This window comes from Meles meles, chromosome 6 (assembly GCF_922984935.1).
Source record: "Meles meles chromosome 6, mMelMel3.1 paternal haplotype, whole genome shotgun sequence".
Classification (NCBI taxonomy): domain Eukaryota; kingdom Metazoa; phylum Chordata; class Mammalia; order Carnivora; family Mustelidae; genus Meles; species Meles meles.
The window spans coordinates 75,826,530-75,848,184 of record NC_060071.1 but is presented as its reverse complement, the minus strand read 5'-3'; positions in this window follow the sequence as shown (position 1 = coordinate 75,848,184).

Below are 21,655 nucleotides of genomic sequence, written 5' to 3'. Positions count from 1 at the left end.
TTTTATTATATTTTTTAAAGATTTATTTATTTATTTATTTATTTGACAGAGAGATCACAAGTAGGCAGAGAGGCAGGCAGAGGGAGAGAGAGAGGGGAGGAAGCAGGCTCCCTAGCCAGAAGACAGCCTGATGCAGGACTCAATCCCAGGACCCTGGGATCATGACCTGAGCCGAAGGCAGAGGCTTTAACCCACCGAGCCACCCAGGTGCCCCCATTATTATATTTTGAATAAAAATGATACATTTACCAAAAAAATGACTCAGAGACACAAACTTCACTATTTCTGGTAGATTTTCCATTTCAAGAATAAGTCAGCCATATTTTTCTTATCTCTGCTGATTACACTGACCTGGTCCCTACTGACTTCTCACTGAACCAGTCAGTTTGTTGGCATAACCAAAGTTCTTAGGTTTCATGCTCTGGTCATTATGATGGGGACGAGGTTGGGGTTGGGGGCATAGTGAGTGTATTATGTGTTAGAAAGACTACAAAAGTGTCACAATGGAAATTTGAGCCATCATAATTTTGTTTCTTGTCCTATATAAAATAATGACTCTGGTAAAGAGTCAGAAAGATGACTGTGACAAAGATCATGCCTTCCTGGAGTTTACAATCCAGGCATATACACAGATTCTGGTGGAAATGACAAGACAGTTAACAGCAAAGAATTTCAGGAGACTAGAGGAGAAGACCTATGATGGGGGCTAGGGTAGGGTGGCAATTAGGGATAGTTTAGAGAGTGCAGGGTCATATCTAGATGCCATAAAAAACTGAGCGTGCATGTGTGTGTATCAGTTGGGTGTGTACCGGTTGTTTTTGCCTCCACCCAGGCAGTTAGGGTGTATGAACAGCAAGTCTGCAGAATTAGATTAATCATTGGGTGTTTGATTGCTTGCTTCATGATCAATATGGAAACGATGGCTCCAGGAAATATTATAGACTCAGTCTCAAAGTTTAAGTTGTAAACAGGCTCTTCAGAACTCTTGTAGAAAGTAGACTTCTAAAACAGGGAAAAGCCTTTGAAAGTCCTTGCTCTGAAAGGGGTAACAGGACACACGTTGGTCTTTGTGATCATCTTCATAATTAGTGCAAATAGTGTTAATTTTTAACAGACAAAGGTCAAAGACAAATAAATAAGAAAAAAGTAAAGATTTGAACATTCAAGGCTGAATATGTTTTACCTTAAACATCCAATTATTAAGCCCTGTCAAGTGCACTCCTAAGGCTTCCTTTGTCTACTCAATATCCACTCCATAATAACTCCGTAATAATAACCAGTCATTCTTCACATTGCAGCCATACAGAACGCTCCAAAGCATAGATCGGAACTTTCAATTCTCTTGCTTAAGGATCATCTGGCTTTGCTTAACATCCTGCAATAGATCCTCATTGCCCATCAAATGAGCTCCAAGTTCCTGAACATGGTATTCAAAATTTTCTTTTCCCTAAATTCTTTTCCCTTCACCCAAATACATCCAAACTCTAACAATGGTTTCTTTAATATGCCATGCTGGTTCATGTACCCATATCTTTGCAAATATTTTTCTCTGTATTTAGAATTTTCTTCCCTAAAGTCTACACAAAGAATGTCTAATCATTCTTCAAGGCTCCCTTCAATGGTCACTGCCTCCAGGAAGCAATTCAACACAGATCTATATTGATGACCATTAATCTGCACAAACGTGTGGTAGTACGCATCTCTTTGCATTACAATATTTTATTTACATGCCTGTGATTTCATTGAGTGTAGGGACTCTCTTTCTCATGTTTGACTCTCAGAGCACTCATCAATTTATAGAATGAATAGAAGTCAAGCATTTGTTACATTAGTTAAGACTTTATGCTTTGACTACAGATTTGATTTTTTTTTTTGAAAGAAAGTTGGCTGAGCTGCGACCCCTGGATATTAAATGAAATTCAAAGATGCTGCTGAGAAATCAAATCATTTTTATGTGAGGGTGATCACTAATAGCCTTAAGCAGAATAGAACATTTATTTTAAAACAAGTGACAGATCTCGATAACAGTAGGACAAACCAAGGGACAAAAATCCCTTGTTAGCTCCTTGAAAGGAGGGATTATTTTCTAGTTTTTTTCTTATCACATTCAACACCTTATAAAGTACGGGACACATAGCAAACCCTCAATAAATGCTTGTGGAGAAAACAAATAATATTATAAACATGGCAATTAAACTTTATATTCTAAACTTGCCCTTATTGCCCTTAATGTCCCTTACCTCAGATCATGACTTAAACTAGCTAACACAAAATTTAGTCAACAATGTTAATCTCAACATTAGCTGCCATGATTACCTACTGAGAAGTTTTTCATTATCTTAGTATAGCAAATCTTTTATATTTAAGATCTATTTGCATTAAATATCTGTGATATTTTAAACCTATTTTCCCCATATCATTTTGGACCCCAGTGAGTTATTTAAGTGATCACTTTGAGGTCGAAGATGCTAGCTCTGCATATGCTTCTATGATACCTAGCACACAGTAGGTCCTCAGCAAATGATTACTGAAATGAAATAGTTAATCCACTTTATCAAAATCAGAATTTAGCTATAATACTCATGCACAAATACACACAAATATATGACATTCTGAAAGACAGAAAGAATATTTGCCCAAAATAGGAATCACTTAAACTAAGCACAAAGAATAAAGATGGGCATTTTTAAAAACTGAGACAGCCAAATGAAATAGTTGAAGAAGCATAAGTTGGGCGTCAGACAGATCTGGGTTTAATTTCTAGCTCAGGGACCTTGAGTAAAGGTTTGTATTTCAGTTTTCTCCCGGGCAACATTGGGTTAAGATCATCTTTTTAATACTGGTCAATATTAAATAAGCTGATACAGCTGAAAGCATTGAGCACCGTGCCTGGCACAAACCAGTTACTCACTGGTAGTTTGTTGTAGTACTCTTAATTGGCCATGATGGCTGCCTAAACCTTTCTTTCCCTTTTCCAGTGTAGCTATTGCTATTAATGATGAGCTGTTAGAGAATCAAGACCCTTTGGAGCAGTATTTCTCAAACTTTAGCATGCCACACAATACTCTGGAGAGCTTGTTGAAACAGATTTCTGGGCTCCATCACTACAGCTTCTGATTCATTAGGAGTGGGGCCAAGAATTTGCATTTCTAACAAGTTCCCAGCTGATGATGCTGATCCTGGGACCACTCTTAGAGAACCACTGCTTTTGAAAAATTGTTTCTGCTATATGAGAATTACTGCAGGAAGGGGGAAAAAAATTTATGGGTTCTTGAATGTGGATATCTTTGAGGGCCTCCTGGGGCTTGGATATACTGGAATGGAGTAGTCTCACCTGCCATCCCGAAAGAGGGAAAGATAGAAATCACTTCAGGTTTGCCAGTGGTTCTCAACGGAGAAACCCAGAACAACCACGAGATGGGCTGAGAGGGGATGACTGGTAGAAGACAAAAGACAGGAATTCTCAAGGCTCCCAACCACCCGACTTCTGCCATTTTCAAAAGCTCTCTTTCACTGACTTTATTCAGAGAAAAAAAAAAAAAGGAACTACTTTGGAAATTACATGTTTTGAATGTGTATTCATCTCCAAAAATCGTACAATTATATAACCAACATATATACTGGGGAAGAATCAAAGAGAAGCGTGTATACTTTCTGCAATGGAATAGCTCAGAAATAGGGAGTCTGTCAGGTATGTTAAGAAAAAAAAGTGATCTAGCATATCTAACATTAGTGCCATAATAGAAGAAGGTGAAAGGATATATCCTGTATATAGGAACACATAACACAAAGACTAATAATAAATAGGCAATGCATTTGTGGGGTTTACTGTAAGGCATTGGTCTGTTAATTTATTTTATTCACACTACGACATATGAGATAAGCTGTATGACTAGTCACATTTTACATATAAAAAAGCTGAGGCACAGAAAGGTTAAATGAGCTGCCCAAATGTAGCAGAATCAAGATTTGAAACTAGGCAATCCTCCTCAACACCTTTATTCTTAACCACTATACTATCTTGAGATGAAATTAAGAAAGATAAATGGAGACAAAAGATGATTTATGAGACTAGTTCAAATTATCATCTACAAATTCATCTTCTTCCTTCTTGTATACCTGAAATCATCTTAATATTGGACTCTTTCTGCTCCAGAAGCTGAAGTGGTAGAACCATTACTGCATTGCCATATCCTAATATAGGATAATCTAAAGAACCACACCGGTTATGCACACAGACTTCTATTATATTGCACCGTTTCCCTAAACATCTATAGCAAAGAGATTCTCATAATAAATTATGTCTCGGTCCTGTGCATTAGTGCTGGCTGCTCTCCCACAATGTCAAAATTGTAAGCAATTGGCACAGAGTCATTGTGACAATATGTAAATTACTTGTAAAGGGAACTTGATTTTGTGTAATAAATGCTATTTGAATCTTAATTTGCTAACAATATTTTAATGCAGTAATTGAGGTCATGAAAGACATGGGCTAAAGATGAAGCCATCTATAACTGTCGACTTTAAACAGGACTGCACTGTCCAGTTTTATAAAATACGCCAAGGAATTAAAAGGCAAATGCAATGCTTATATTTGCTATGAATTAGCACTGAAATGTAAGGGTAGAAAAAAAGATATGATGTGCTACAGGACCATAAATGGGTTTGGAAGAGGTGATCAAAGGTTTTTTTCTGACTCTAAAATTCCTTGATTCTAGGATCAATGTCCCCTGACCTATCCAGGTTTTTCCTTAATGAAATAAAGGGACATCTCATTAAATCACATGGCCCCAGTTTAATTCTTAATAATTTGGGGCACCTCCTCACCTCCATGCTTTCATAATTAATCACCAATCTTCCTTTGTCCTCTCAAAGAAAGCTCTCAACCAATTGTCTGCCCAATATTCTTTCTCTTTTCAGTCCAGCTCTCTGATCAAAATCAGGTTCAGCATCTGTGAAATTGACCCTCAAGTGTGAAATCATTTTTTAATGATAAAGTGCCAAAAGTGTTCTGTAAGTATAAGGTATTAATTGAGTATTATAATTATTATTATGCAGCTACTTCCCATGGTGATGACCTTTGTTCTCCTCTACCTCTCCTTCATCTGCTCTATTTTATGGTCTGTCATTTCTGAGGTTTAAAACCTCTCTTCTTTTCTGAAACCTGAGACTCTGGTGTTCTTTCTTCCCTTGAGTTCTGTGCTCTGTGAACAGAGCTAAGCTTTCTCCAAACCTAGCTGACACTGGAGAGAAAGCCGGATTTGGCTCTGATTGGGGCCAACAATCACTATTTCTCCTTCCACATGTAACCAAGCAAAACCCATGTTGATTGACTCCCACTTATACAACTTGGCCAACCTCCGGAACAGGAAGATCTTTTGAAGGGAGCCAGTCATCAGCAGTCATCAGTTTGAAAACAAACCTCCCTTACCTTATACCCTTTTCTTCAGAAACCTAAAATGCTGTCCTTTCATTATCACATCGTGTCATGAGTCCTCATTCAAGACCTGTGGCCTTGTTGAATATAATCTATCCCACCTCTACTCACTTACTTCTGGCTTCTCTATTCAGATGTGTACCTCTTCTTGTTCCCCACCCTGATCCTGTTCACCATCCTGGTACTAGCCAGCTTTCCAGCCCATGTTCAAATCTTACTTTTGCAATGCAGCTTTGAACCAACTCCTTGGTTTCATGTATTTCTTCCCTTCTTGATTCAAATCCCTGCTCAAAAGTTATCTCTTCTAGAATTAGTTCCTTCCTCTTATGGGCTTCCAAAGAACTTTGCTTGTAATTCTATGAAAACACTTACCATACTGCACTGCAAGTATTGTTTATATGTCTTTTTTTGACTGTATTATATATTCATTCTAGTAGAATATGTATTTTGTTCATTTTTATAATTTAAAAAGTAACAATCTGATTTACAGTAGATACTTGATAAACAATTGTTGGATAAAATAATGATTCCCCAAAGCTCTGAATGTATATAATGTTGAAACCTCTCTTCATATGCTCATTTATACTTTTGTCCATTTTTCCATTATTCATTTGTAAATTTCTTTACATATCTCATCAGTTAAATATATTGGAAATATTTTCTCCCCATTTGCAACTTGTCTTTTTACTTTGTTATAGCTCACTTACTAAGATGCTAATTTTAATATGGTCAAATTTACAAATATTTTATATGCTGTACCTTTTGTGTTTTGTTAAAAAAATATTTCCATACCCAGTTTAAAAGGGCATACAATTTCAATTCAGAAAACTTGGGTTTATATCCATATTCTACCATTTATTTTCTGTGGGATCCTGGTCAAATTATTAAATTTCTGTGGCCCTCTAATCTTTCTTCCTATGAATAGTGAATATTATGTTACTTATATAGAGTTGTCATGAGGATTAAGTGTGAATGATGTTTTATATGTAAAGTGTTAGATGTATGTTAACTGTAATAATGGTTAAGTTTAATTTTTATGCAACTTGTGTGGCCTGGAGTTTCCAAAATGAAAAGAATACCAGAACAGGGTTCAGAAACCCAGAATTTCTGACTACTCATTTCTGCCATGACCTTTCTGAATATCCTCAGACATGATTTTTAACCTTCATCAGCCTCAGTTAATCAAGACAAATAATATTTTGATGTAATATGCTTAAGAATTAAAATTAGTGCCAAATTCTGTGATGAATCAGATATCAAATTTTTAAATAAAGATAGGATTTTGTTTTTAGGAGGTATTTGTTTTCCACATTTAAGAAATTTTCTTTTCCATACGTGAGAAATTACTACTCACACAATTATCTATTATAGAATGGCCAGAGACAGAACCAGAAACATGGGGATAAGGTTATCGTGAAGCTTTTTAACAGCACTTGCAAACATTTGATCTTTGTTCTCTTCAGCAACAATAGATGGTGACTGGTCCCTGTTCAGCTGGCCTCTGATGGTGTTTTGAAAGCGTTGGAAGCCTGTTTCCAGCTGATTGGCTATTTTCACTATTGGTGAGTTACTCTGTCTTAATCACAGCTGACTGATCTCAGCTGGCCGTGTTCTTTGCCCCCCCCCCCCCACCTCTTTCCTCTCAAAGCCAGTGCTAATAGTAAAGGTGTCACCTTACCCTGTGACTACCGTTGCCTCCCTCTGCCTAAGGAATAGCAAGGCCAGGAAAGGGGCTTTCTCATAAACACCGAGCATTTCCAGCACATGGTAAATAATCAACTGAAACTCAGCCAGCTGCTGTCAGGATTGGCTGGCGGCAGGATTAGTGACAAAGACAGTTTAGAGGCCGGGGAGTGTTTTAAAACCTTATAAATGCTGAACATTTCCCAGCTCTGCATGCGTGGAATACACTAATAAGTAATGAGCTGGATATGATTTCTAGCTTTGGAAGCACCTCATGATGAGATTTACCGAAGAGGCAGAGGAGACTCCCAGATCTGTAATGCACATTCAGGGGTCTGAGACAGGAGGATAAATGTATTGTATATAATAGTTGAACATACCTTCTGTTTTTACTGTTGTGAATATTGACTTCCAAATGGATTTAATCAAAATCAATAACAAAATGTACAGTAATGAAGTAATATAAAATGCGGTAATGTATAGGCCAAGAGGTTGAATATGGAATATATTAACAGAAAAGCACCTTGGCAAGAATAACTCGTCCCTCTTTCAGAGTCTTTCTTCACCTAATATAAGACAATAAGAAGGAGAGGCAAAGCTCTAGAGCAGGCCACAGAGTGGGTCCTTCACAGAACTTAAAAAAAAATTATCTTCTTAGCAAATTCAGTGAGACAGGATTGGGCTACAGCTGGAAAAACAAAGAAATCTGTTTATAAGATCAGAAGGCTGACCTATGTGTGGATGATCCAAACATTGCCCTTTCAGGTTGGCTTTTAAAGGGAAACAAAATGACTGATTTATAACAATATCATAATGATTTTCTAAAAGTTAAGTAATTCTAAAATATTTTATATATACCTTTGGAGCATACACATGCATCCTAAAGTTAAATGGCAAAGAGCACAATTTGTTAAGAATTGTCTACTTATTAAATTTATATCCTAAGAGGTAAAAGAGGGAAATGTATTATCTAGAATTGGCCAGAAAGGTCCAAGGTGATTTTTGAATAATCAATATTTTCCAATATCTGCTATCACTTTAGAACAGAGAAAAATAACTGATGCTTGCATTCATGAGAAATCTGGTTTTGTTTTGTTTTGTTTTGTTTTTTCTTTCCTTAAAGAAGCTTCATAATTTGCTGGTAAAGATTGACTATAATACAAAAATTTCAAGGAGTATTTTTCCAAGAAGGAATAACATTCCCATTTTATAGAAAACCAAACTCAAGTCTCAGGATAATAAGACTCACCATAAATCACTGGATGAACACTTTTGCTCATTCATCATTTCTATTTCTTTCTTTACAACTTCAACTTACTTTTCCCTTCTCATATTTGGCTGTTACTCCTCTCAATTAACCTCTGTGTTACCATCTGAATGCCCTCATTTCCTTCCTCCTCTGCTTTCCCATTTCTTCTTTGTCTGACCATTCCTATACTCTAGAGAAGCTCTGAAAGAGGAAAGAATAAAGGCAATAAACAAAATAACCTACTTTTAATCATGGGTAGAATAGCAGATTTAAGACAAAAGATACCATATTTTGAATTACTTCCTCTTAAAATGGATGAAAGATTCCAAAACAAAACAAAACAAAAAAACAAAACAAAGAAAAGGAAGGAGGGAAGAAATTAGAAGGGGAGAAAGAAAGGAATGAATTACCGGTGTTTGCTAGCACAGTCCTACAATGATTAATGTGAACTTCCCCATGCCACTCTGGGGTAATGCCTGAGCATTATTGGAGACAAGCACTGACATACAAAAACATTATTAGAATCTGAACAGCACTAGCCGCTTTAGGGGCAGAATGGCTCAGAATTCAGAAATCAGGCACGGACCATCGAGGGTCTAGTGGCATTTCCTACTCATCCTCAAGGGACTGCACCGTGACTGGAGTAATAGAAGTCAAAACTTCAATCAGGCCCTTATTAGTTACTTTGCACACAGGATATGAGGTGCCATTGTTGGTGGCAAGCGAGAGCTATTGCAGCTTAGAATTGACAACGCGTTTTTAAAAGCTATCTTTGACTGCTCAATATAAGGTTAGGAGCAGGTCATGTACCAGGTTTCTTACCAAATTAATGCTATCAGGGGAATTACACTTAAATGGAATTCTTTCTATCTAAACAACTCCACCTAGTTTCATCACTGCTTCTTCTCTCCATCCCTCCCTGTATAAAATAATTCGGACGAGTAGACATCTGGGATAATATATAAAAAAATCAAGTAATCAAACAAAGACTTACCACCAGGCTTGTGCCCTTTCTCTAAGTTAGCTAGGAAACCAATGTCTCAAATAGCTAGTAATTTTTTTGTGACAGGTTTCAAATAATCTTTGACATTCTGCTTCTTGGTACATAAACTTCATTCAAATGACCAGGAATAAAATGTACACAGACTCTTTTATTTGAGAATCATTTCCTTCATCCATTTTTCACGTAAAGAGCACAATGGTGTATTTAAGAGGTAGCTTCCTAAATCAGCCATCAAATACATGTAGGAATATAAATCTAAATCTAATCACAGCTTATTATTACTTACTTAAAGGCAAGATGCCTTTATAGCATCCATTGTTTTTCCCCCAAGTCTAACAACTCTCCTGTATAGTATTTCTGTAACAAAGAGTCACAATGTCATCCCTGTGCCAGTCCAATGAAAGAAGACTTCATTACACTTATGTTTACCCACACATAGTAAGTGGGATAATTAGAAGTGTTTGTTTTCAGTAACTGAGTTAGTAATAATTCTTTACACATCTATGTGCCCACATCTAATGTGTGTGTTTGAGAGGGGGCATTAGGAGTAGGGGAGAGTGTTGATACAAGTAGACTTGAAAGGGACTTGAGGAAACATAGTAAAAGTGACACTGGATTGACAGAAGTGACCTTGAGTTTCTACAAAGCCCTGAATTCTAGAATAAGAGATATTTCCATTTTACCCACAAAATGATACTGAGTGATTGTAGATTCTTAAGCTAAGAAATTATGAGAAAAAAGCTATGTTTTGGGAAGTTTTTTTGTTTGTTTAAGATTTTATTTATTCATTTGACAGAGATCACAAAGTACACGGAGAGGCAGGCAGAGAGAGAGAGGAAAGCAGGCTCCTTGCTGAGCAGAGAGCCCGATGTAGGGCTCGATCCCAGGACCCTGAGGTCATGACCTGAGCCCAAGGCAGAGGCTTAACCCACTGAGCCACCCAGGCGCCCCTGCTTGTTTGTTTGTTTTAATTGTGGATGCTTGGAATTCAGGGGTAGAAAGGAAGGATAAGAGAACAGGAGTAGATGGGAAGGAGATTGGAAGCCAAGGACAAGTTAAGGATGCTTATTTAGACAATAATCCACAAAAAGGTAAAAAGAGCCTGCTATGGACTGAACGTGTCCTCCCCAAACTCATATGTTGAAACCTAATCCTCAGTGTGACAGTATTAGGAAGTGGGGCCTTTGGGAGGCAATTAAGTGATAGGATGGAGGTTTCATGAATGGGATAAGTGTCCTCTTATAAAAGCAACCCTAGATGCTTCTTCACCCTTTCTACCATGTGAGGACACAGTGACAAGACAATGGTCTGTGAACCAGGAGCAGGTTCTCACCAGACACTGAACCTGCAGGCACCCTGATCTCAGACCTTCCGGCCTCCAAAACTCTAAATGTCTGTTGTTTATAAGGCACCTAGTCCATGGTATCCTGTTATAGTAGCCTGAGTGGACCAAGACATGACCTAAGCCACAAAGGGGAGAGAAAAAATTAGAAAGGCAGATTAGAGGGAAATTGTGATTATCTTAAGACTGGCAGGTATAGATAAACAGTTATAAAAAATGAATCCTAAGTTGTGATACCAGAAAACCAGGAGAAGGAATTTACCACTGACAGGAAAATGGGCATCAGCAGAAAGCATTGATTTGGAAATAGGAAAAAGTGGGGGGAAAGGCAGGGAAATTACAAGGTTAAATATGTGGTTCAGCACTTGTTAAATTTGAGAGGATGAGGTTACATCCATCTAGACCAATTTATAATTAACAGATGAAAAGATGGTGTCTGGATTAGAAATAAAAATTGAGATGGATGTTGTAAGCAATCAGCATGGAGATGAAAACAGAGGTCTTGAGAATGATGATACTGGCCCAAGGAAAAAAGCAGAGAAATAGAAGGTCAAAGGAGTGACCTTGGAGGAAATTTGATTTTGAAAGATGGGATGTGAACCAAAAAAAGAGAGAGAGGGCGCCTGAGTGGCTCAGTGGGTTAAGCCGCTGCCTTCGGCTCAGGTCATGATCTCAGGGTCCTGGGATCGAGTCCCACATCGGGCTCTCTGCTCAGCAGGGAGCCTGCTTCCCTCTCTCTCTCTGCCTGCTTCTCTGCTACTTGTGATCTCTCTGTCAAATAAATAAATAAAATCTTAAAAAAAAAAAAGAGAGAGAGAGAGATCTCAGAGAAGAGGGAAGGAAAGGCTCCAAGAGCATTGGAATAATTGCAAGAATCCTTACCAGGAAGCAGAAGACATGGGTTCAAGTTCTAGATTTGTCACTTACTAATGATAACACTGACTGAGTTTGAGGACTGTGCTGTGCTTCATTAAAGTAAAGGATGTGGATGAGTTCTGCTTCTGCTGAGGATGCTGGGATATAGAAAGCTAGAGTGTTGTGAAAACCTTAGCAACAAAGAAATGCCAGGTAGACTATGAAATCAAAACTCTTTTTTGAACTTTGGGGAGAGCTGGTGTCACAGCACAAACAAGCAGCTTGATTGTCAGAAGAAACGGATACTTCCAAGAAGAGATAGACCATGCAGACTGGCTTAGCCCGGGTGGGAGTGGTGTTCGTTGCCATACAAGCAAGTAAGAAGAATCAACTACAATTTTAGCAAAGGTGAAAAGCCAAGTGTGGGCTAGTGTGACAAGACAGAACTCTTGTGAGCCCAAAACACAAGGAAATTTATGCTTACTCACAGGCTCTTTTCCTTGTGATCCTTCCTGAATGCTCCTAAGATTGGGGGTAGTGTAAGAAAGCAAAGAAAGCAGTCTCAGTGGTACAGTTGTACAGGAAAGGGTAAGCTGACAATGCAACAATGCACGAATTCTGTCATGATACCCAGAACATTTTCTCATGGGGAGCATAGCCATCCTCCCCTGGGAGAGAGAGACACGAACACTATGGATGGTAACCAACTCTTGTCAGAAGAGAAACCCGTCCTCTTCTCCAATCACTGAAGTGCTAAAAAATCTAAAGGACAGGCACAATCCCTAACTCACCCACAGGTTTTGTCTTTAAAGGGTTAAGTGTCAGATAGTAGATTCCCAGGCCAGACTATAACACTAGGGACGGGCATCACTAAGGGTTGAATTGCAGCCTCCCCCAATTTTTAATGTTGAAGTTCAAATCCCTAGTACTTCAGAATGTGACCATTTTTTTTTGGAAATAGGAACATTGCAGATCTCATTAGTTAAGACAAAGTCATACCAGAGAAAGCTGGGCCCTAATCTAATTTGACCTATGTCCTTAAAAAAAAAAAAAGGAGAAATGTACACACAAAGACATGTGCACAGGGAGAACATAATATGAAGATGAAGGAAGAGTTCAGGGTAATGTTTCTACAAGCCAAGGAACACCAAAGACTGGCAGTAAACCATAACAGGAGGGAGGCATGGAAGACTCATCCTCATAGCCCTCAGAAGGAACCAACCCTATTGATACCTTAATTTGGGCTTCTGGCCTTCAGAACTGTGAGGCAGTACATTTTTGCTATTTAAGGCTCCCAGTTTGTGCTACTTTGTTATGGACGCCCTAGCAAAATACCACAGGCATTAAGGAAGTTATACCAGATTCATTAATTCATTCATTGAAAACACTGTTTTTCATTCTCTGTTATATACCATGAACACAGTAATGAGCAAAAGAGATAAAGTCCCTACCCTCAGGTTATCATCCTACTTTAGAAGACAGACAATAACACAGATGAATAAATTATATAACAAGTAGTGCTGTGTGCTTTGAAGAAAAATGAAGCAGGCTACAAAATAAAAATAAAGCTGTCAGTGGAGAAATGCTTCTCTGAGGAAGTGTCACTGAGTAGGGACCTAACGAGGTAAGGGCCAGAGCCAGGTGAATTCTGGACAGAATAGAGCTCCAGACTGATGGGGCAGCAAAGGTCTTGAGATGGAAACTTTCCTAGCACATTTTGAGAAACAGATAGAATGTCTACAGCAGAGTGAGCTGAGAGAATAGAAACAAGGTCTGAGAGGCAGAGCCAAGATTAGGCAGGATTGGTAAGAAGTGTGATAGAAAGCCATCAGAGGGTGATGAGAAATTACGGAAGTTTCAAAAAATGGGTGCCGCAGATGGTTAAACTTTAATTTTTTTTTCCATTTATTTTTTCAGCGTAACAGTATTCATTCTTTTTGCACAACACCCAGTGCTCCATGCAAAACGTGCCCTCCCCATTACCCACCACCTGTTCCCCCAACCTCCCACCCCTGACCCTTCAAAACCCTCAGGTTGTTTTTCAGAGTCCATAGTCTCTTATGGTTCGCCTCCCCTCCCCAATGTCCATAGCCCGCCATACCACCCTGAACGCGCCCGATCTCGTCTGATCTCGGAAGCTAAGCAGGGTCGGGCCTGGTTAGTACTTGGATGGGAGATGGTTAAACTTTAAAAGAGCGTTAGTGTGAAAGAAGGAAGGTCCTTTGGAAGCCTTTACAGTTGTTCCTGCTGAGGTGATACTATCTTGGGCTAATGGGGGAGAAGTGGTCACAGAACATATTTGGACAGAATTGATGATAGCTTGCGTTAGCTCTATGGGCGTTGGTCAGGAGGAAGTCTCTGCCTTGATGAGAATAATTTCCAGGCTGAATTAGAAGATACAGCTCTAGGTAGATTTCAAAGCTCTGGGAAGTAACACAATGTATAATATGCCTAGGTATACAATGCCTGTAAATATTTTAAAATCTGGCAAGATATTATGAATATTTTCCAGTGGTAGAATCCCACCAGAAAGTGCATTTTAACAGAGAGCATATTTGCACCTTGCCATCTTTCAAAATGCTTTCCACACTTCCACCCAGGGTGTTCTCCCTAGTGAGAGCCATTGGTGGAATCGTTTTGAAAGTGCTTGCCTTTCATCACAAGCCAAAATAAATCAAAAACTGTGGTCACAGCTTTTGCAAGGATTGGTTCAATTGTGAAAAAGAATATGTTTGATCTGTGGAGGCTCTCCAGGGGAAAATGTTTTGAGTGAAAGGACAGCATTTTATTTTCTAAAAACAAATGCTTCATCTTTCCTCATCCATAAAGGCAAAGAAATGAAGAAAAAAGTTTAAATACCCAAGCCATGTGCACACAGAGAGGTGCCAAATGGAGGGAGAACCACAGCATTTTGAGGTGACAGTGGGATCAGTCTTGCCTGAATTATTCAGATTATCTAACTAGAGCAAAGGCCCAAGATTACCATTCTATTTTCACTTCACCTAAAAGGAGGAAGATCTTGCGAGTTTCATTTTCCTAGGAAACTGCTAGCGCTTTTCTTCTGAGTCCGTTAAGACAGATTCCTAAGAGTTATGCTAAATCAAAAACTGGTAAATTTTTATAATTCTTCATATTAAGTAAAAGCTGCCATAAAAAGCAACTGTCTTCTAAATGTCAACCCAGTATTTTTCCCATGTGGAAGGATGTTTTCCTTGATTAGATTTATAGCTTTTTCCAAGTCCTTAATCAATGCAGTCTCAATCAAATAACTAATCAACTTTTCTTCCTAATTTGATGAATTATACTAATAAACTCCAATTTTCACCAAGAAAATGTAGATTTACAGTCAATCCTTTTTCATTTGAATGAGATACTTCTACCATTTTTAAAAATTATCTAATTTCACTTTTTATTTTCAGAAGTTTTGACTAAGCTAAATTTTCTCTTGGAATAGGCCCAAGATACTAAGTTTTATGCCTCTATAAGTGGTGTCGGATTTTTTCTTTTCATCAGTTACCATGAGAGCTTACTAACAGGTCATATCCCTCTCAGTCTCATTAAGGTCTGATAGTGAAGGGAGTACACCATCTGGGGTTGTTTGTCTTGAAGAGAATGAATATTCTGTGACTCCATCCTGTCACTCCTGTCATGCACTGAAGCTCTCTAGCACATGGGTACATTTAGATTCTCCACCCTGACACTCTAATTTCATATTTGGGTATATAGACCTTCCTGTGGTCTTTGCCAATCCTACTATGATTATTATTTCTTTTTCGGTGGATTCTTTAAGAAGAAGAAGGAGAAAACAGAAAACATGTTCATGAAATAATGCAGCATACATAAATATCCTCTTCACCAACTTGACCACCAAACTCAAACAGTCAGGACCCTCTCTTTTATACCACCTCTCAGGTTGCTTGTTGCTGCCTACATTGTCGAATTTCCAATACATATTGCCAAATTGCTAAATGCTTAATCAAGTCTCCCAACTTGAGTTCAATTTAATTTGACCACTATTGTTGGGCCCCTACTATGTGCTAAATATTATTGACAATAAAATGATGAATAAAATAGCCCTTTGATCATGAGCTCACAACACTTGCGGGTGGGGTCCTAGACTAGGACTTTTCTTGAATGATCCTAGATTGGCATTTATCTTGAATAACTATGGAGAAGTTTATTTGTAAAAAATGAGGGAACAGGACCTTCAGAGTTATCACAGTCTCCCCATTCAAGGCATTTCCTTAATCATGGAATTGTCCATTCACTCCAGGGAATATAACCATTAACACATAGGAAAAAAACAAATTGCTTACTGACCCCAATCTTCTAGTTCTTATCACCTTTAATGAAAAAGTGATTTTAAAATAAATGCCATGTATAGAATTATAAGGTTAGACAAGTCTTGGAAGTGCCCTAGCTCAATTTTCCTATTTTGCAGATAAGGGGACTAAGGCTCAGAGAGGAATGTAGCTTGTATTAGGCCACCCACTTCTTAGTGACAAAACTTGGCTCAATGAGTCTTTTCCCAGACACTCAGACTCCCTTCCTCTCTAATTTAATATAAAGAGGCCAGACGTGATCTCTATGTAAATTCCATGGGAAAAAAAATAAGAAAAAACTGGTAAAATTTATCGTCATAACAAAATTCAGCTTCATCAGGTGAGAGATATGGGGTTCTGTGCTGAGTTCCACTCATTAACCTTCCTTTTCTTATTCTGGAAGGCTGCTGATTTGCTCCTCCCCATCTCAGAGACCCATGTCAGTGTGGATGTGGGAGAGAGGAAAACCTGTGTGAAAACTTCCTTTTTCTGAGAAAATGGTCAAGACCAACAGCACCGGGGCACCTGGGTGGCTCAGCGGGTTAAGGCCTCTGCCTTCAGCTCAGGTCATGGTCCCAGGGTCCTGGGATCAAGCCCCGCATCGGGCTCTCTACTCGGCGCGGAGCCTGCTTCCTCCTCTCTCTCTGCCTGCTTGTGATCTCTGTCAAGTAAATAAATAAAATCTTTAAAAAAAAAAAAGACCAACAGCACCAGTTTTTCAGCTCCATAACCACCAGCTGACTGTCTTGCAGCTGTTCGGAGTCAAAAACCAGCTTTATCATCTACTATGTTCACCTGGGCAAGTTATATAATCTCTCCATGTTTTAATCCTATGTCTCTAAAATGGGATAGGATCATATCTACCTCAGTGTTGTTCAAAGGATTAAGTAACTAATATTTATATAGTGATTAGATTTCCCTACCACATATCTGTACATTTTAAAAAATTAACAGAGCTCAATGATTTAAGTGCTCAATCTATTAGAAACAAGAATTCTCGGAGCACCTGGGTGGCTCAGTCAGTTAAGTGTCTGCCATCAGCTCAGGTCATGATCTCAGGGTCCTAGGATCAAGCCCCACATTGGGCTCTCTGCTGAGCTGGGAGTCTGCTTCTCCTTCTCCCTTTACCTCTATGATCTCTCTTGTGCACTCTCTCTCTCAAATAAATTAATAAAATCTTTAAAAACAAAAAGAAACAAGAATTCTTAGAGATAGGTCTTGTCTAAAAGTTTCTTTTGTGTTTTTTTTTAAAGCAAATTTCAGAGAGAAGATTCTGTTGAGGATTTGTAGTACAGTTACCTTATACTGTTCATTAAGATGTCAACTTCAGCTAAAAGTGGTATGCCATTCATATGGACAGCATCAAATATATCCATTTTTTAAAATTAATAATCACTTTAGATTGGTATTTCCAACACTGAGTTTTATGGAACATCCATGTCCTTGGAATATACAAATGAGCCAAATGAATCAAAATTTTCCCATAGTCAAAAACATTGGGAAACATTGGGATATACAGAATTTTTTTTCCATTTTATTTATTTTTTCAGCGTAACAGTATTCATTCTTTTTGCACAACACCCAGTGCTCCATGCAAAACGTGCCCTCCCCATTACCCACCACCTGTTCCCCCAACCTCCCACCCCTGACCCTTCAAAACCCTCAGGTTGTTTTTCAGAGTCCATAGTCTCTTATGGTTCACCTCCCCTCCCCAATGTCCATAGCCCGCTCCCCCTCTCCCAATCCCACCTCCCTCCAGCAACCCCCAGTTTGTTTTGTGAGATTAAGAGTCATTTATGGTTTGTCTCCCTCCCAATCCCATCTTGTTTCATTTATTCTTCTCCTATCCCCCTAAACCCCCATGTTGCTTCTCCATGTCCTCATATCAGGGAGATCATATGATAGTTGTCTTTCTCCGATTGACTTATTTCACTAAGCATGATACGCTCTAGTTCCATCCACGTCGTCGCAAATGGCAAGATTTCATTTCTTTTGATGGCTGCATAGTATTCCATTGTGTATATATACCACATCTTCTTTATCCATTCATCTGTTGATGGACATCTAGGTTCTTTCCATAGTCTGGCTATTGTAGACATTGCTGCTATAAACATTCGGGTACACGTGCCCCTTGGATCACTATGTTTGTATCTTTAGGGTAAATGCCCAGTAGTGCAATTGCTGGGTCATAGGGTAGTTCTATTTTCAACATTTTGAGGAACCTCCATGCTGTTTTCCAGAGTGGTTGCACCAGCTTGCATTCCCACCAACAGTGGAGGAGGGTTCCCCTTTCTCCACATCCTCTTCAGCATCTGTCATTTCCTGACTGGTTAATTTTAGCCATTCTGACTGGTGTGAGGTGATATCTCATTGTGGTTTTGATTTGTATTTCCCTGATGCCGAGTGACGTGGAGCACTTTTTCATGTGTCTGTGGGCCATCTGGATGTCTTCTTTGCAGAAATGTCTGTTCATGTCCTCTGCCCATTTCTTGATTGGATTGTTGGTTCTTTGGGTGTTGAGTTTGCTAAGTTCCTTATAGATTTTGGATACTAGCCCTTTATCTGATATGTCGTTTGCAAATATCTTCTCCCATTCTGTCAGTTGTCTTTTGGTTTTGTTAACTGTTTCCTTTGCTGTGCAAAAGCTTTTGATCTTGATGAAATCCCAATAGTTCATTTTTGCCCTTGCTTCCCTTGCCTTTGCCGTTGTTCCTAGGAAGATGTTGCTACGGCTGAGGTCGAAGAGGTTGCTGCCTGCATTCTCCTCAAGGATTTTGATGGATTCCTTTCTCACATTGAGGTCCTTCATCCATTTGGAGTCTATTTTCGTGTGTGGTGTAAGGAAGTGGTCCAATTTCATTTTTCTGCATGTGCTGTCCAATTTTCCCAGCACCATTTATTGAAGAGGCTGTCTTTTTTCCATTGGACATTCTTTCCTGCTTTGTCGAAGATTAGTTGACCATAGAGTTGAGGGTCGATTTCTGGGCTCTCTATTCTGTTCCACTGATCTATGTGTCTGTTTTTGTGCCAGTACCATGCTGTCTTGATGATGACAGCTTTGTAATAGAGCTTGAAGTCCGGAATTGTGATGCCACCAACTTTGGCTTTGTTCTTCAATATTCCTTTGGCTATTCGAGGTCTTTTCTGGTTCCATATAAATTTTAGGATTATTTGTTCCATTTCTTTGAAAAAAATGGATGGTATTTTGATAGGGATTGCATTAAATGTGTAGATTGCTTTAGGTAGCATAGACATTTTCACAATATTTATTCTTCCAATCCAGGAGCATGGAACATTTTTCCATTTCTTTGTGTCTTCCTCAATTTCTTTCATGAGTACTTTATAATTTTCTGTGTATAGATTCTTAGCCTCTTTGGTTAGGTTTATTCCTAGGTATCTTATAGTTTTGGGTACAATTGTAAATGGGATTGACTCCTTAATTTCTCTTTCTTCAGTCTTGTTGTTGGTGTACAGAAATGCAACTGATTTCTGTGCATTGATTTTATATCCTGACACTTTACTGAATTCCTGTACAAGTTCTAGCAGTTTTGGAGTGGAGTCTTTTGGGTTTTCCATTTTCAGTATCATATCATCTGCGAAGAGTGATAGTTTGACTTCTTCTTTACCGATTTGGATGCCTTTAATTTCTTTTTGTTGTCTGATTGCTGAGGCTAGGACTTCTAGTACTATGTTGAATAGCAGTGGTGATAATGCACATCCCTGCCGTGTTCCTGACCTTAACGGAAAAGCTTTCAGTTTTTCTCCATTGAGAATGATATTTGCGGTGGGTTTTTCATAGATGGCTTTGATAATATTGAGGTATGTGCCCTCTATCCCCACACTTTGAAGAGTTTTGATCAGGAAGGGATGCTGTACTTTGTCAAATGCTTTTTCAGCATCTATTGAGAGTATCATATGGTTCTTGTTCTTTCTTTTATTAATGTGTTCTATCACATTGATTGATTTGCGGATGTTGAACCAACCCTGCAGCCCTGGAATAAATCCCACTTGATCGTGGTGAATAATCCTTTTAATGTACTGTTGAATCCTATTGGCTAGTATTTTGGCGAGAATTTTTGCGTCTGTGTTCATCAAGGATATTGGTCTGTATTTCTCTTTTTTGGTGGGATCCTTGTCTGGTTTTGGGATCAAGGTGATGCTGGCCTCATAAAATGAGTTTGGAAGTTTTCCTTCCATTTCTATTTTTTGGAACAGTTTCAGGAGAATAGGAATGAGTTCTTCTTTAAATGTTTGGTAGAATTCCCCTGGGAAGCCATCTGGCCCTGGGCTTTTGTTTGTTTGGAGATTTTTGATGACTGTTTCAATCTCCTTACTGGTTATGGGCCTGTTCAGGTTTTCTATTTCTTCCTGGTTTAGTTTTGGTAGTTTATATGTCTCTAGGAATGCATCCATTTCTTCCAGATTGTCCAATTTGTTGGCGTAGAGTTGCTCATAGTATGTTCTTATAATTCTCTGTATTTCTTTGGTGTTAGTTGTGATCTCTCCTCTTTCATTCATGATTTTATTGATTTGGGTCCTTTCTCTTTTCTTTTTGATGAGTCTGGCCAGGGGTTTATCAATCTTATTGATTCTTTCAAAGAACCAGCTCCTAGTTTCATTGATTTTTTCTATTGTTTTTTTGGTTTCTATTTCATTGATTTCTGCTCTGATCTTTATGATTTCTCTTCTCCTGCTGGGTTTAGGGTTTCTTTCTTGTTCTTTCTCCAGCTCCTTTAGGTGTAGGGTTAGGTTGTGTACTTGAGACCTTTCTTGTTTCTTGAGAAAGGCTTGTACCACTATATATTTTCCTCTCAGGACTGCCTTTGCTGTGTCCCACAGATTTTGAACTGTTGTGTTTTCATTATCATTTGTTTCCATGAATTTTTTCAATTCTTCTTTAATTTCCTGGTTAACCCATTCATTCTTTAGAAGGATGCTGTTTAGTCTCCATGTATTTGGGTTCTTTCCAGCTTTCCTCTTGTGATTGATTTCTAGCTTCAGAGCATTGTGGTCTGAAAATATGCAGGGAATGATCCTAATCTTTTGATACCGGTTGAGACCTGATTTGTGACCCAGGATGTGATCTATTCTGGAGAATGTTCCATGTGCACTAGAGAAGAATGTGTATTCTGTTGCTTTGGGATGAAATGTTCTGAATATATCTGTGATGTCCATCTGGTCCAGTGTGTCATTTAAGGCCTTTATTTCCTTGTTGATCTTTGGCTTGGATGATCTGTCCATTTCAGTGAGGGGAGTGTTAAAGTCCCCTACTATTATTGTATTATTATTGATGTGTTTCTTTGATTTTGTTATTAATTGGTTGATATAGTTGGCTGCTCCCACGTTAGGGGCATAGATATTTAAAATTCTTAGGTCTTCTTGTTGGACAGACCCTTTGAGTATGATATAGTGTCCTTCCTCATCTCTTATTATAGTCTTTGGCTTAAAATCTAATTGATCTGATATAAGGATTGCCACCCCAGCTTTCTTCTGATGCCCATTAGCATGGTAAATTGTTTTCCACCCCCTCACTTTAAATCTGGAGGTGTCTTCGCATCTAAAATGAGTTTCTTGTAGGCAACATACTGATGGGTTTTGTTTTTTTATCCATTCTGATACCCTGTGTCTTTTGATTGGGGCATTTAGCCCATTAACATTCAGGGTAACTATTGAGAGATATGAATTTAGTGCCATTATTAGCCTATAAGGTGACTGTTACTGTATATTGTCTCTGTACCTTTCTGATCTATTACTTTTAGGCTCT